Genomic DNA, 12,143 nt, shown 5'->3' with positions numbered 1-12,143 from the left:
TGAGACAAAGTCTCACTGTGTTGTCTGGGCTAGAGTGCCATGGGGTCAGCCTAGCTCACAGCAACCTCAAACTCCTGGGCTCAAGCGATCCTTCTGCCTCAGCCTCCCGAGTAGCTGGGACTACAGGCATGCGCCACCATGCGCGGCTAATTTTTTCTACATATTTTTAATTGTCCGATTAATTTCTTTCTAATTTTAGTAGAGACGCTCTTGCTCGGGCTGGTCTTGAACTCCTGAGCTCAAACAATCCGCCCGCCTCGGCCTCCCAGAGTGCTAGGATTACAGGCATGAGCCACCACGCCCGGCTGTCCTCCAACTTTTAAAAAAAACAATCCAGGGGTATTTATAAATAGGAAACTACATAAACAGATATTTTAATTTCTTTACATAACAATTCTCAGCCTTGACAGTACATTTAAATGAAGTGGGAGTTTTAAAAGTATGAATGCCTGGGATTCACAGAAACCAAATAAAACTGTGTCTATAGGGATCTGCAATTTTAGAAGCCCAAATATCTGTCAGTGCTTAAAATTTCCAGAAATGATTCTAGTGCTCAGACCATGGGTTAAGAAATAATGCTAGAAATATTTTTCTCCTTTCTAAAGGTTTCTGTTTGTATGTTAGTTTGTTTTCAGCTTTATTGAGGTATAGTTGACAAATAAAAAGTGTATATATTTAAGGTATATAAAGCAATGTATACATATATATGTATATATACATATACGTTGTGAAATGATTACTACAATCAAGCTAATTAAAATATCCATCACCTCATACAGTTACTTGTGTGTGTGTGTGTGTGTGTGTGTGTGTGTGCTGAGAATACTTAAGATCTACTCTTTCAGTAAATGTCAAGTACACGTACATTATTATTATTAACTATAGTCATGCTGTGCATTAGATCTCCAAGGCTTAGTCATCTCACAGCTGCAGTTGTTCACTGTGACCATCATCTTCCCATTTTCCCCACCCCATAACCCCTGGTAACCACCATTCTACTCTCTGTTTCTGTGAGTTTGACTTTTTTAGATTCCACATGTAAGTGAAATCATATGGTATTTGTCTTTCTGTGTCTGACTTAATCCACTCAGCATAATGTCCTCCAGGTTCATCCATGTTGTCACAAATGGCACAATTTTCTTCTTTATTAAGACTGAATAATATTCCATTGTATACGTATGCCACATTTTCTTTATCCATTCATCTGCTGGAAAACACTTAAGTTCTTTCGGTATCTTGGCTATTGTGAATAATGCCACAATGAACGTGGAAGTGCGGATACTTCTTCAACACACTGATTTTATTTTCTTTGGATATATACCCAGAAGTGAGATTGCTTGATCATATGGCAGGTTTACTTTTAATTTTTTGAGAAACCTCTATACTCTTTTCCATAATGATTGTACCAGTTTACACTCCCACCAACAATATATAAGGGTTCCCTTTCTCCAGATCCTTGCCAACACTTATTATCCTTTGACTTTTTGATAATAGCCATCCTAACAGATGTGAGGTGATATCTCACTGTGGTTTTGATTTGCATTTCTTTGATGATTAGTGATATGAGCACCTTTCCATATACCCGTTGGCCATTTGTATGTCTTCTTTGGAAAAATGTCTATTCAGATCTTTTGCCCATTTGGCCATTTTTTTAATCTGGTTGTTTTGTTACTATTGAGTTTTATGAGTTCCTTGTATATTTTGGATATTAATCCTTTATTGTTTATATGATTTTCAAATATTTTCTCCTGTTTGATTGTTTGCATTTTCTTTTTGTTGATTGTTTCCTTTGCTGTGCAGAAACTTTTTGGTTTGATGAAGTCCCACTTGTTAATTCTTGCTTTTGTTGCCTGTGCTTTTGGTATCATACACAAAAAATTATTCCAAGACCAATGTCATGCAGTTTTCCCCCTAGTTTCTGGTTGTTCCCAGTTGATTCATAGATATAAAGTCTATACATTCTTACTATTTGCGTGCTCTTCACTGCTGCTCAATTCTTGCCTCTACTTCTCCAATTACACTCTTATGTCTCAGAACTTGCCCCTTCAATAAACTTCAAATGGAAGAGGACTTCTAGAATATTTTCTTAGGCAAATTTTTTTTGGGAAGAAGGGAAGCCACATAGTTGTTTGCTCGGCAGGTTGGGTTTTTGGTTAAATGGCCAGCAAATAAAAAAAAATCAGAGGAATGCACATAATTTGGTTTTCTTGTTTCTCTTGAAAATATAAAAATCTGGCAATCTGGGGTCTATATCTCCACTTGTCATCAGTTGTCTGGACTGAATAGTGGTTTCTCTCTTTAGATGGGGCATGAGCTTCACAAGTTGTCATGGTTCCCATACTGTGTGATATATTACATCCAGCCTGCTTCACTCATTTTATTAATCTGCCTTGGTCATGAAGCCATTTGTGTTTGCAAACCTTGACTTTTCTTAGTTCATGGATGTATTGCATTCTCTTGATTTCTTTTTTTTCCCCAAATCTAGTGTCTGGAGAAATTGGGACACAGATTTGAGAAGGTTGAGTGGTAACACATCACACTTAAAATAGTGAGCCAAATCAGAGGCAATTCATTTCCATTCTCTTTTAATTTCGGGACAATTCTTTGCTTACCTTCTATGACATCTACTACCAGAGCAAAGAAAACCCATTATCTGCTTAATTTGTTTCAAAACTTACTGACATTGTCCCTGATTTAATCATTGGTTATATTCACCATTTGTGTAGGAAATCCAGTACAAAAAAATATCTTCTTGTGGTTTGCCCTAATATTGCAGCATATGGAATAGACTCTTTTATATATCACTCATCCCACCAACCCAATTATCTTTTTAAAATGGCGATGTTAGAAAAAATTGTCTACCATTGGAAATGGGAAAAAGAGATTACTGAGTTTAGCAAACCTTCCGGAGATTATCTGATTATGTAAGATTGTATACCTTTAACCCATTTTCTAATAAGGAGGCTATTTTACGCTCAATATGGGCAGAAATTAACTTGCACAAAACTAATCGTAATGCAAGTAATGCTTATACATAGCAATGCAAGTGAATTAATATTGTCTGGTAGAAATACAATTGATGTCTGCCTTGTAGAAAAGATGACCACAAACATTACATTTTATTGCCCTATAGAATATTAGCCAGTTTTGCATCTATTAGCAAGTTTTTTCAGCATTCCTGACTGTGTGTGTAGGTATATATGGTTTTGAAATTCTCCTTTAAGCTGATTCTCTCATTAATTAATGAGTTGAACTAAATCTTTCATATGATGTTCATTTTATATCTGCATGAGAATAAAAATTATATATATATTTTTACCTTTTGAACATTATGATCTAGTAGTAAAATGCTTAATGTTTTGATGATCATATTTTAGTAGGTTCAATTCAAAAAGAAACTCAGACAGGTTACTAAATATGTAAACCTAAATTACACAAAAATTTGTAGTAGCTATCCTGAGGTAGAAAGAGCATTTTGGGTATAGTGACTATAGGATTTCCATGCAGTGTGTGAAATTATGTGTGGTAGAGGAATCTCCATCACAGGAGTTATTTGTTCTCAAAACTTTCCTTCTACCCTTGGCTGTGGTTTTTAATCCACAAAGAAGAAAAAGAAGTTTTAGAGAAGGTGAAATTAAATGAGAAAGGAAAAATACTGGTTGAAAGAAATGAAGACAGATTCAAGAGTACTGGTTTAGTTAGCTCTGTCTTTTGTAGGAAGTTTCCTTACAGGCCTAAAGTTTCAGAAGTTTATGTGCTCCAAAATGCAGCCATTCCTTGTCCACCTCAGTGACCCAGTGGTGTCTCTGATTACTAAGGAAGGACATTAATTACTACAACCCAAACACAATGAAATGCTCTTTAATTGTCCTAAAGTTGTCTCCTCTGTAGTTTTCTTTCTTTAGAATTGAGGAATAGCAATTTGGTAGCTAAGAGCCTTTAAAAAAATGAGTGTTTTTTTCAAGAGCCATTTGTCTAGTTGATTCACAAAGAAACAAAGATATTGCCATCTAGTGGTTTAATTGAAGAAATTCAGTAAAGTAATTTTTCTCATGAAGTTTCATGTTGTTTTCTATATCTTGTGGCTTTGATTTTAAAAATATTTATTTTTAGAAAGCAATTATTAATAGTTTTTTTCAAATTGAGGTTTCAGACTTGGCCACTCATCTTTTTCTTTCCAGGTTGTATTCTCTATCCATTAAGCTCAGTAGGATGTGAATTAGAACACACAAAACCTTTTCATAATTGAAGAAAATATTAATAAAAGATAATGTTTCACTGAAGAAATTGTCAGATGTTAAACAGCCTAAACCAAATAATAAAATTAAATTAATGGCCAAATTAATAGTTTCTGATAAATTTCAGGAAAGAACAGTATAAAATAAATAAGTACATATTATATACAGTTATATAGCAATGTTTTCTAAAGTATGGTCTAAAGCTAGGGTCTCTTGCTTTTATTAAATAGCTCCATTACAACAAAATTGGCTACAAAGGAATATTTCATTAAATAAAATATTAATTTGTCATTGACTTTTATTATAAAATAAAAATGTATTTCTATAAAACTCTCCAATACAAAAGTCTTTGGCATTTAGGCTCATGAAAATTACATCTGTAATTCCAGGAAATTTTTATTTATAGGTAAACTCAGAAAATTCACAAATATCATTTACTTGCTGCATGGGAATAATTTTTTGTAGTCTTATGTAAAACAGAATCACTCTATTCCACTATGGGACCATTTTATTTCTAATAACAGCATGAGAGACAAAAGCTCCCGTAGATGTTCTGACTCTATCTGACCATAATAGGGATTTTCCCAGGTTCCCCTCGGATGTTTCAGATCAGCATGAGCCCAGGTATCATCAAGAGGAAACTATTTCCTTTTTCAATTCCCGAATATTCTGATTCCAATTCTAAAGCAAACTTTACACTTTAGGGACCATAATAGCTTAAACTGAATTAAGTAGAATAGAGCTCCATTATCACCCCTGCTCTGGAGAGTACCATGACGGAATACATCCATGCCAGGACAAAGAAGATGCTTGGTCTTTCATGACACCTTCTAGGGTAGGTATAAAAATCTAGAGGGGTGGCCAGGCGCGGTGGCTCACGCCTGTAATCCTAGCTCTCTGGGAGGCCAAGGTGGGAGGATTGTTTGAGCTCAGAGTTCAAAACCAGCCTGAGCAAGAGCGAGACCCTGTCTCTACTAAAAATAGAAAGAAATTAATCGGACAACTAAAAATATATATAGAAAAAATTAGCCGGGCATGGTGGCGCATGCCTGTAGTCCCAGCTACTTGGGAGGCTGAAGCAGGAGGATCGCTTGAGCCCAGGAGTTTGAGGTTGCTGTGAGCTAGGCTGATGCCACGGCACTCTAGCCCGGGCAACACAGTGAGACTCTGTCTCAAAAAAAAAAAAAAATCTAGAGGGGAGATAAAGAACTAAACAGAGGGACAGATAGGTTCAGTTTACGGTCCCTGTGTAAAATTATAAAACCTGCTACTCTGAAAATGGTCCAGGGAGAGAGCCTACCAAGACGCCCCTGGATAGTTTATGAGGAGGAGGAGGAGGAAGGTATACACTTGTCCTCATCTTATAGCCCCTTTAATTGTCATCAGTGTTTGGGTAACTACAGATCCTGCTGTAGTTGTTGTGAAAAATAAGAACAGACTCAAGGTTTGGAGTAAGATTTGATTCTGTCACCTATTAAGGTTACATGCAGCAGGGAAGGCATGTGGGCATCCACAAGTCAAAGCTGGATGGCCACAGTCCCAATTTCTTGGCTGACTTTAGTAAGTATGCAACCTACCTTTATAACTACCAAGAGGGAAGAAAAAAATATTAGAGAATGGATTTTCTTTAGGTTTATTAAGTTGCTAGGCAAGCCAATCAAGGCATAGTATTGTAACACTGCTAAACTTCTAGAGCCATTTGTAAAGTGTGCTGACAACCTCTTTTGAAATAGGTTACAGTATTTGTCTTGAGGAAATAAAACGTAAGGGCATATCTGTTTGTAGAAATGCCATCCTTTTCTGTAAACTCTCTATATGATATGTAGAACTGTTTATTATGGGGGATGATTTCTTCTTCAAAATCTTATTAAAAATACAGAGCCTTGCCCCTCCTTTCTCAAATAATAAATTAGAATCTTTGGGACTGGGGCTCAGACATTGCTATTTTTAACAAGCTCTGCAGGTCATTCTGACACACCTGAATTTGAGAGCCACTCTTCTGGATTTCATTAACAAAACCAGTAAGACTAAATACTTTTCTTGGAAAAGATTTTAAGGCACTCAAGGGTGAAAAAATAGAACAACCAGTCAAGTTTAATAGACACTTAGCTGTAGGACAGGCAGATCAACAGTGAGATGCCCAATTTATAAAACATCTGTAGAGGAAACCATTTTTTAATGAGTCTTATTACCACAGGTAAACCTGATAAAAATCTCTGTGAAAGAGTGGAAATATTCAAAACTTAAATAATATTATTTATTAATTCAAGTATTAGTGTTGAGCAGCAAGCCAGGAGCTATGTTTGGCACTAGAATTACAAAGAAAAAGATTCTTCCTTTTAGGAAGTTCTTGTATAATAAAATGATTTTTAGACCTCAGTATGGATAAAAATCACCTTGAGTACTTGTTAAGAATGCAGATGTTCAGTGTCTGCTAATGAAGAATAATGGTCTAATTAGTAAGACAAATTAAACAGACATCTATAATACAAATGGTGAGTTTTAAGAGACATGCTATTTGATCACTGATCCAGACAATGAGGGAAGGGGAAATATCAGGAATAGTTTTTCATAGGAGATGATACCAACTTTAATCCTGAATAAAAATTAGGAGCTTTCTAGATGAAGAAAGGTGAGAATGAGTTAGGCAATAGCACTGAATGATGAGAAAGTGTGGCACAGATCAGACACTAAATCTTATGTCTGGGATTTAGGAGTTGACAGTAAGGTACAAGAGAGATTGGATAAATAAGCAGGACTAGGTTATGAGGAGTCTTATATCCGAAGCCAAAGAGTTTTAATTTCACCCAGAAATAAGTGGTGAGTCATTGAAGTATTTGAAGTAAAGGGTGACCTCATCAGAATTGGATTTTAGAAAAAGCATTCTGATAATACTGAATGAATGGGTTGGGCGAGGCAAGAAAAAGAGAAGGACAGGAAGTACAGGTAGGTTGATATGATATTTAAAACAAGAAATGTAAAAAGCGCGCTTTGAGGTAATGTTGCTAGGGCGAAGAAGAGAGAAGGGGGAGATTTAAAGTGATCCAATTGATGGGACGTGGAGAAAAAGGTGGGGGTTGGAGGATGAAGAGAAGATGGCAGAATGAAGGATGACTTCCAGGTTTCTGGCTTGATTCCATTCATCTCATCTCCTTAGTAATAGCATTTCCTCTTTTTTAATTGGGAAGACTTTCCCTTTGCCATCTTGGTGCTGAGTACTTTGTACTTTAAGTAGCTATATCACTTGTTGAGTGCTTACTATGTTCCAGGCACTAGTATGATAAATACATGATCTCACTATAGGAGATGCTGTCAATGCCCTGCCCATATCCCCTTGGCTCCCTCTAGAAGTCACATGTAGGCTTGGTGGACAGTTCCTGTAAAACTCAAAAGCGTTCTGCCTCAAGCTCTGGATCTTTCCGGTGGAGGGCTTTCGCTGTGCTCTGGATTGTTCCTGACCTGTGCTCAGGGGAGGCCAGAAGTATCTGGGAGTTAGCCCCAGGAGCAACGCTCAACCAGTGAGGAATGTGAGGTTGAGGATAACTACCCTTCCTAGCTTCCTAACGCTGTGATGAAGGATCGATCCCTGGTAGGACTGTGCTCCTTCTGCTTGCCTCAGTGATGCACGTGTTAACGCAGCCATTATTGACTTTTCTCCCTTCCCTGTCTCCTTTCATCACACTCTCGTCATGTTACCTGGGATCACCTCCCAAATAAACTACTTGCCCCCAAATCCTATTTCCAGCATGTGCTTCAGGGAAAACCTAAATTAAGGTACTCAATCCTCACGATAACTCAATAAGGATGGTAGGAACTATTCCTGTTATCACTTATATGTGAACCGATGATGGAGAGGTTAAATCCTTATCACTTAGCTGTTGAATGCTAAAATGCATATTCAAATCCAGAGCCTATGACCTAAACTTTATGCTATATTGCTAGTCCTCAATTCCAAGATGCAAACTAGGCGTCACCCACTGTGGCGTGAAAGCCAGAGGAGACTGTCAGTGCCTTTTAGGCAACACTGAAACTCACTACCATTTTCAGATTCCTATCCTTATTATTATAAATGCTGAGCCTGAGACATGCCTGCCACCACATCTTCCTTTCTTCCTGCCCACGTTAGATGTTTGAAAATTTATCGTGTAGTTTCTTTCCCTTACTGAGCTTGGTAGTAATATAGAATTTAGAAGCTGAGCAAATCATTTTTGAAGGAGGTCAAATGGAATTACGTAACAGCAGAAAGTGGTGTGATGTATCAACTATTCTTAATCCTTCACTCCACTTGTCAGATTTTCCCCCAGCATGTTCTTGGTTTGGTTCCTGGTTAAGAATTTGAGTGAAATTGAGTAATGAAAGAAAAAAGACAACTGCTACTTGGGATCAAGAAAAGTAATGTGTCCAGAGCTCAGCAGCAGCTCAGATTTTTCTCTCCTTGTGTGTAATATAAATGCCCCACGTTGAAGGTAAGTATGGAGGGGAACAGTGGAAAGCAGATGTAATCTCAGTTCCTCACCAACTGTGTGACATTAAGCAAATCACCTAACTTTTAGAGGTCTTGGCTGTCATCTGCAAAGAGAGTTTCAAATACAGATGATCTGTAAGTTCTTTTCCCGTTTTAACATTTCTGTGGTTCTGTCGAGTCCTGAGTCAGAGTTATTTGGGTGAAGGGGCCTCAGCTGCAAATAGACTAGCCCACTTTCCACTCCTTGCATGTGTTTACACTTTCCTAAGTTCATGCTTTTTCCTTTGATTTTCTTTCCATCTGGAATGCTTTCTCTTCTCTTATAAAATTCCTATCCAACTTTTAAAATACTTTGTCTTAATGACTGCAGAAATAATTGTGCCCTCCTCTGAATCCCTAAGCATTTATTATCACACCATTCATTCATATAGCACTTAGCATTTAGAGCACAAGGAAACTCTGCAAGAGACATTACAGTAGGCATAGAGTACGGGATTAATTGCTAGAGAAGTGGTTTGGAGCGTAGTTCTCAACATGTGGTGGACAAATCACATTCAATTTCTATGACTCTACTCCTTTCTCTCTCACTGATCAGACCCACGCTAGCATGTCATAACACTCCAGGCTGAATATAATTAGTATATAAATGAATTTAAATACCTATATAGGCCATAATGCACTAAGTAAAGCAGTACATTTGCAATAATGAGTGAAGGGACTCTGGCAGGCAGGACCACGTAAGTCCCACCCAAAGGGGGCAGCAGTGCCTTGTCTGTGAGGGGGTGTTACAGCACCTGTGTAGCAAGATCTTCAGTTCTTCAAGAAAAGTCAGAAGTTGAAAGTCTTTGTTCTTTGTTCCTAATTTTTTAAAGTTAGCAACAAAATCAAACATTTTATACATGCTTTTTGTATGTCTTATTTAGCTTGTAGGTGATCTCTAGTCTATGGTCATCTCTTCCTCAGCCCATTGCAGTCTGGCTTTTCTAGTGAGATTGCTCTCCTAAAAGGTATCCTATACCGCCTTTGTGACCCAAAGCAAATAATTTAACTCACCTGAGTATCAGGGTTTTTTTTCGTTTTTTTTTTTTTTGCCTATGGTATCAACCTCACAGGATGTATATAAACAGTAAATGAGAAAATACCTTTAAAACCCAGTACACAGAAATTAGCACAAAGTACTCCATGAATGTTTATCCTGCTGTGCTCCAACCATCCCGCAGTGTGGCTTTCTGAGTCAACGCGGCATACCTTGAAATTCCATTATGCCATCTCTCCTGCCAATGAACACTCTTCTCCTCTCGCTCTCTGAGTTTTAACTCCTTAGGTAATGTGCCTTTTCAAGTGGTGTGTAACTTTCTTAATGGTAAAGGCTACCCTAGTTTCCTCCCCACATTCAAAAACCTTTTTATTCTGGAAAATTTCAATCACATACAAGTGTAGAAAGAATAGCATAATTAACCCCCGGCCAATTTTGTTTCATCTACTAACTACTCCCCCCACACTGGATTATTTTGAAGACAGTCAAAGACATCATGTCATCTCATTTGTAAATACTTCAATAGTTACCCAGTTTTCTAAGGAATGTATGAGAAACAAAATGATTTTTTGGAAAGAGTATAAGTGATGATGGGGAGGGGAGAGTAAACAGACTAGTAATATGTATCCCTAAAAAAGGAGGGTTCTTTTCTTTCCAAGATTACAAATTTTAGAAATTGTGTGTCAGCAAACACTATACAGCTTGAACAAAACATATGGGTAAAATCTGGTCATAAGGCTGTCAGTTTGCAACCTTTGCTATAAATTATAAATGGGGAAAGGGGCAAGCAGGAAGGGATAGACTCATAATAGAGTCAGTTTAAAGGAAGAAATCTTTCTCCAGTTACCAGGTAGACCTGTGAGTTTAAGATGGATTCCACTCTATAATTCTCATTATTTGAAAAAAATTTCAAAATTTATTTAGCATAAATCTTCATTGACAACAGAAATGCTGTGACTATTTTTAACTAATCCAATCTGGCTTCCAATACTAACATGCCACTAAATGTGCTTTTGTTGAGGTTACCAATTTTGCCAAGTCCAACTGAGTTGACCATTTCCTCCTATTTGCTTTCCAGCACACATTTTTCTCCTGTTTTCTTTCTATTACATTGGTCATACCGATGGGGTGCTGGAGAAACCAGCAACCTGGAAATGCCAATGGGCGCAAACAAAAAAAGCCCCAGAAAAAGCCTGCTCCCTTGTGCCAAAGGACCAGAAAAAGGGCAGGCTAGCAAGAAAGAAAACTTCTTAGAAAATAACCAATTTATTGCCAAATGGTACAGAAAAAAAGATATGGCCCCATCCCCACTCGTGCCAGCAAAAGCAAGTGGGGAGATTTCAACTTTACACAATCACAACTTTATCCTCCTATAGTCTGCCCTCCCTGCAGATAAAATTTGTTGAGATGCTCAATCATAGCCCCTGCTACCTTAAATCCTCCTCTAAATGACCCAACCAAGGCCAAATCCTTAATAAGTCCTTTCCTACACATTCTTACTGAGACATCACACAAGTTCCTAATTGTGCACTTTCCCCCTTATAAAAAAATACTAAGTCCAACTTGTTCAACTGTAAGTACTTTTGGTGATCTTTGGCTAAAGAACATTGACAATATAAAGTGGCCCCAGCCCCTCTTTATTACTGTTTTTTTTTTTAACTCAAATTATAGTATATTATATATACTGATCAACACTTTCTTTTATTTCACTTAATGATATATTTCAAACATATTGCATATTAGTACATACAGATCTACCTTATTCGTTTTAACAGGTGCATAATAATTCCATGATATAAATGTAATGAATTTATTTAATGTAAATGTAAATGAATTTATTTAACCTGCCTTCTATTCATGGACACTCAAGTATTTCTCCAATCTTTTCCTGTAATAAGCTACACAAAGTTTGTACATACTATATGCACAAGTGCAGGTATATCTCAAGAATGATTTCTGAGAAGTATAAATGCTGGTTCAAAGGGTATGTGCATTTTAAAATGTGATACATACTGTCTCCAAGCCTAGAAAATTTGCCCCAATTACTTAACCATCCATATTGTTTAAGGAAGCCTTGTCCTGTTACACTTTCCATAGTAAATTTGCATTACCAAACTTAGATCTTTGCAAATCCAGTGAGTAAAAATTTCTATCTCATCATAGTTTTGAGTGTTTATCTTAGTTTTAGATAAGCTGAACAATTCATATGTGTAAAGGTATTTGTAGATCTTTTTATGTGAGCTGTCTTCTCAAACAGTTGTAATATAGAAATATATTATGTATATAATAACATGTAATACAATGGAATCACGTAACAGCAGAAAGTGGTGTGATGTATCAACTATTCTTAATCCTTCACTCCACTTGTCAGATTTTCCCCCAGCATGTTCTTGGTTTGGTTCCT

This window comes from Propithecus coquereli, unplaced genomic scaffold, assembly GCF_000956105.1.
Source record: "Propithecus coquereli isolate 6110/MARCELLA unplaced genomic scaffold, Pcoq_1.0 Scaffold22, whole genome shotgun sequence".
NCBI lineage: Eukaryota > Metazoa > Chordata > Mammalia > Primates > Indriidae > Propithecus > Propithecus coquereli.
This window is presented reverse-complemented; position numbering follows the sequence as displayed.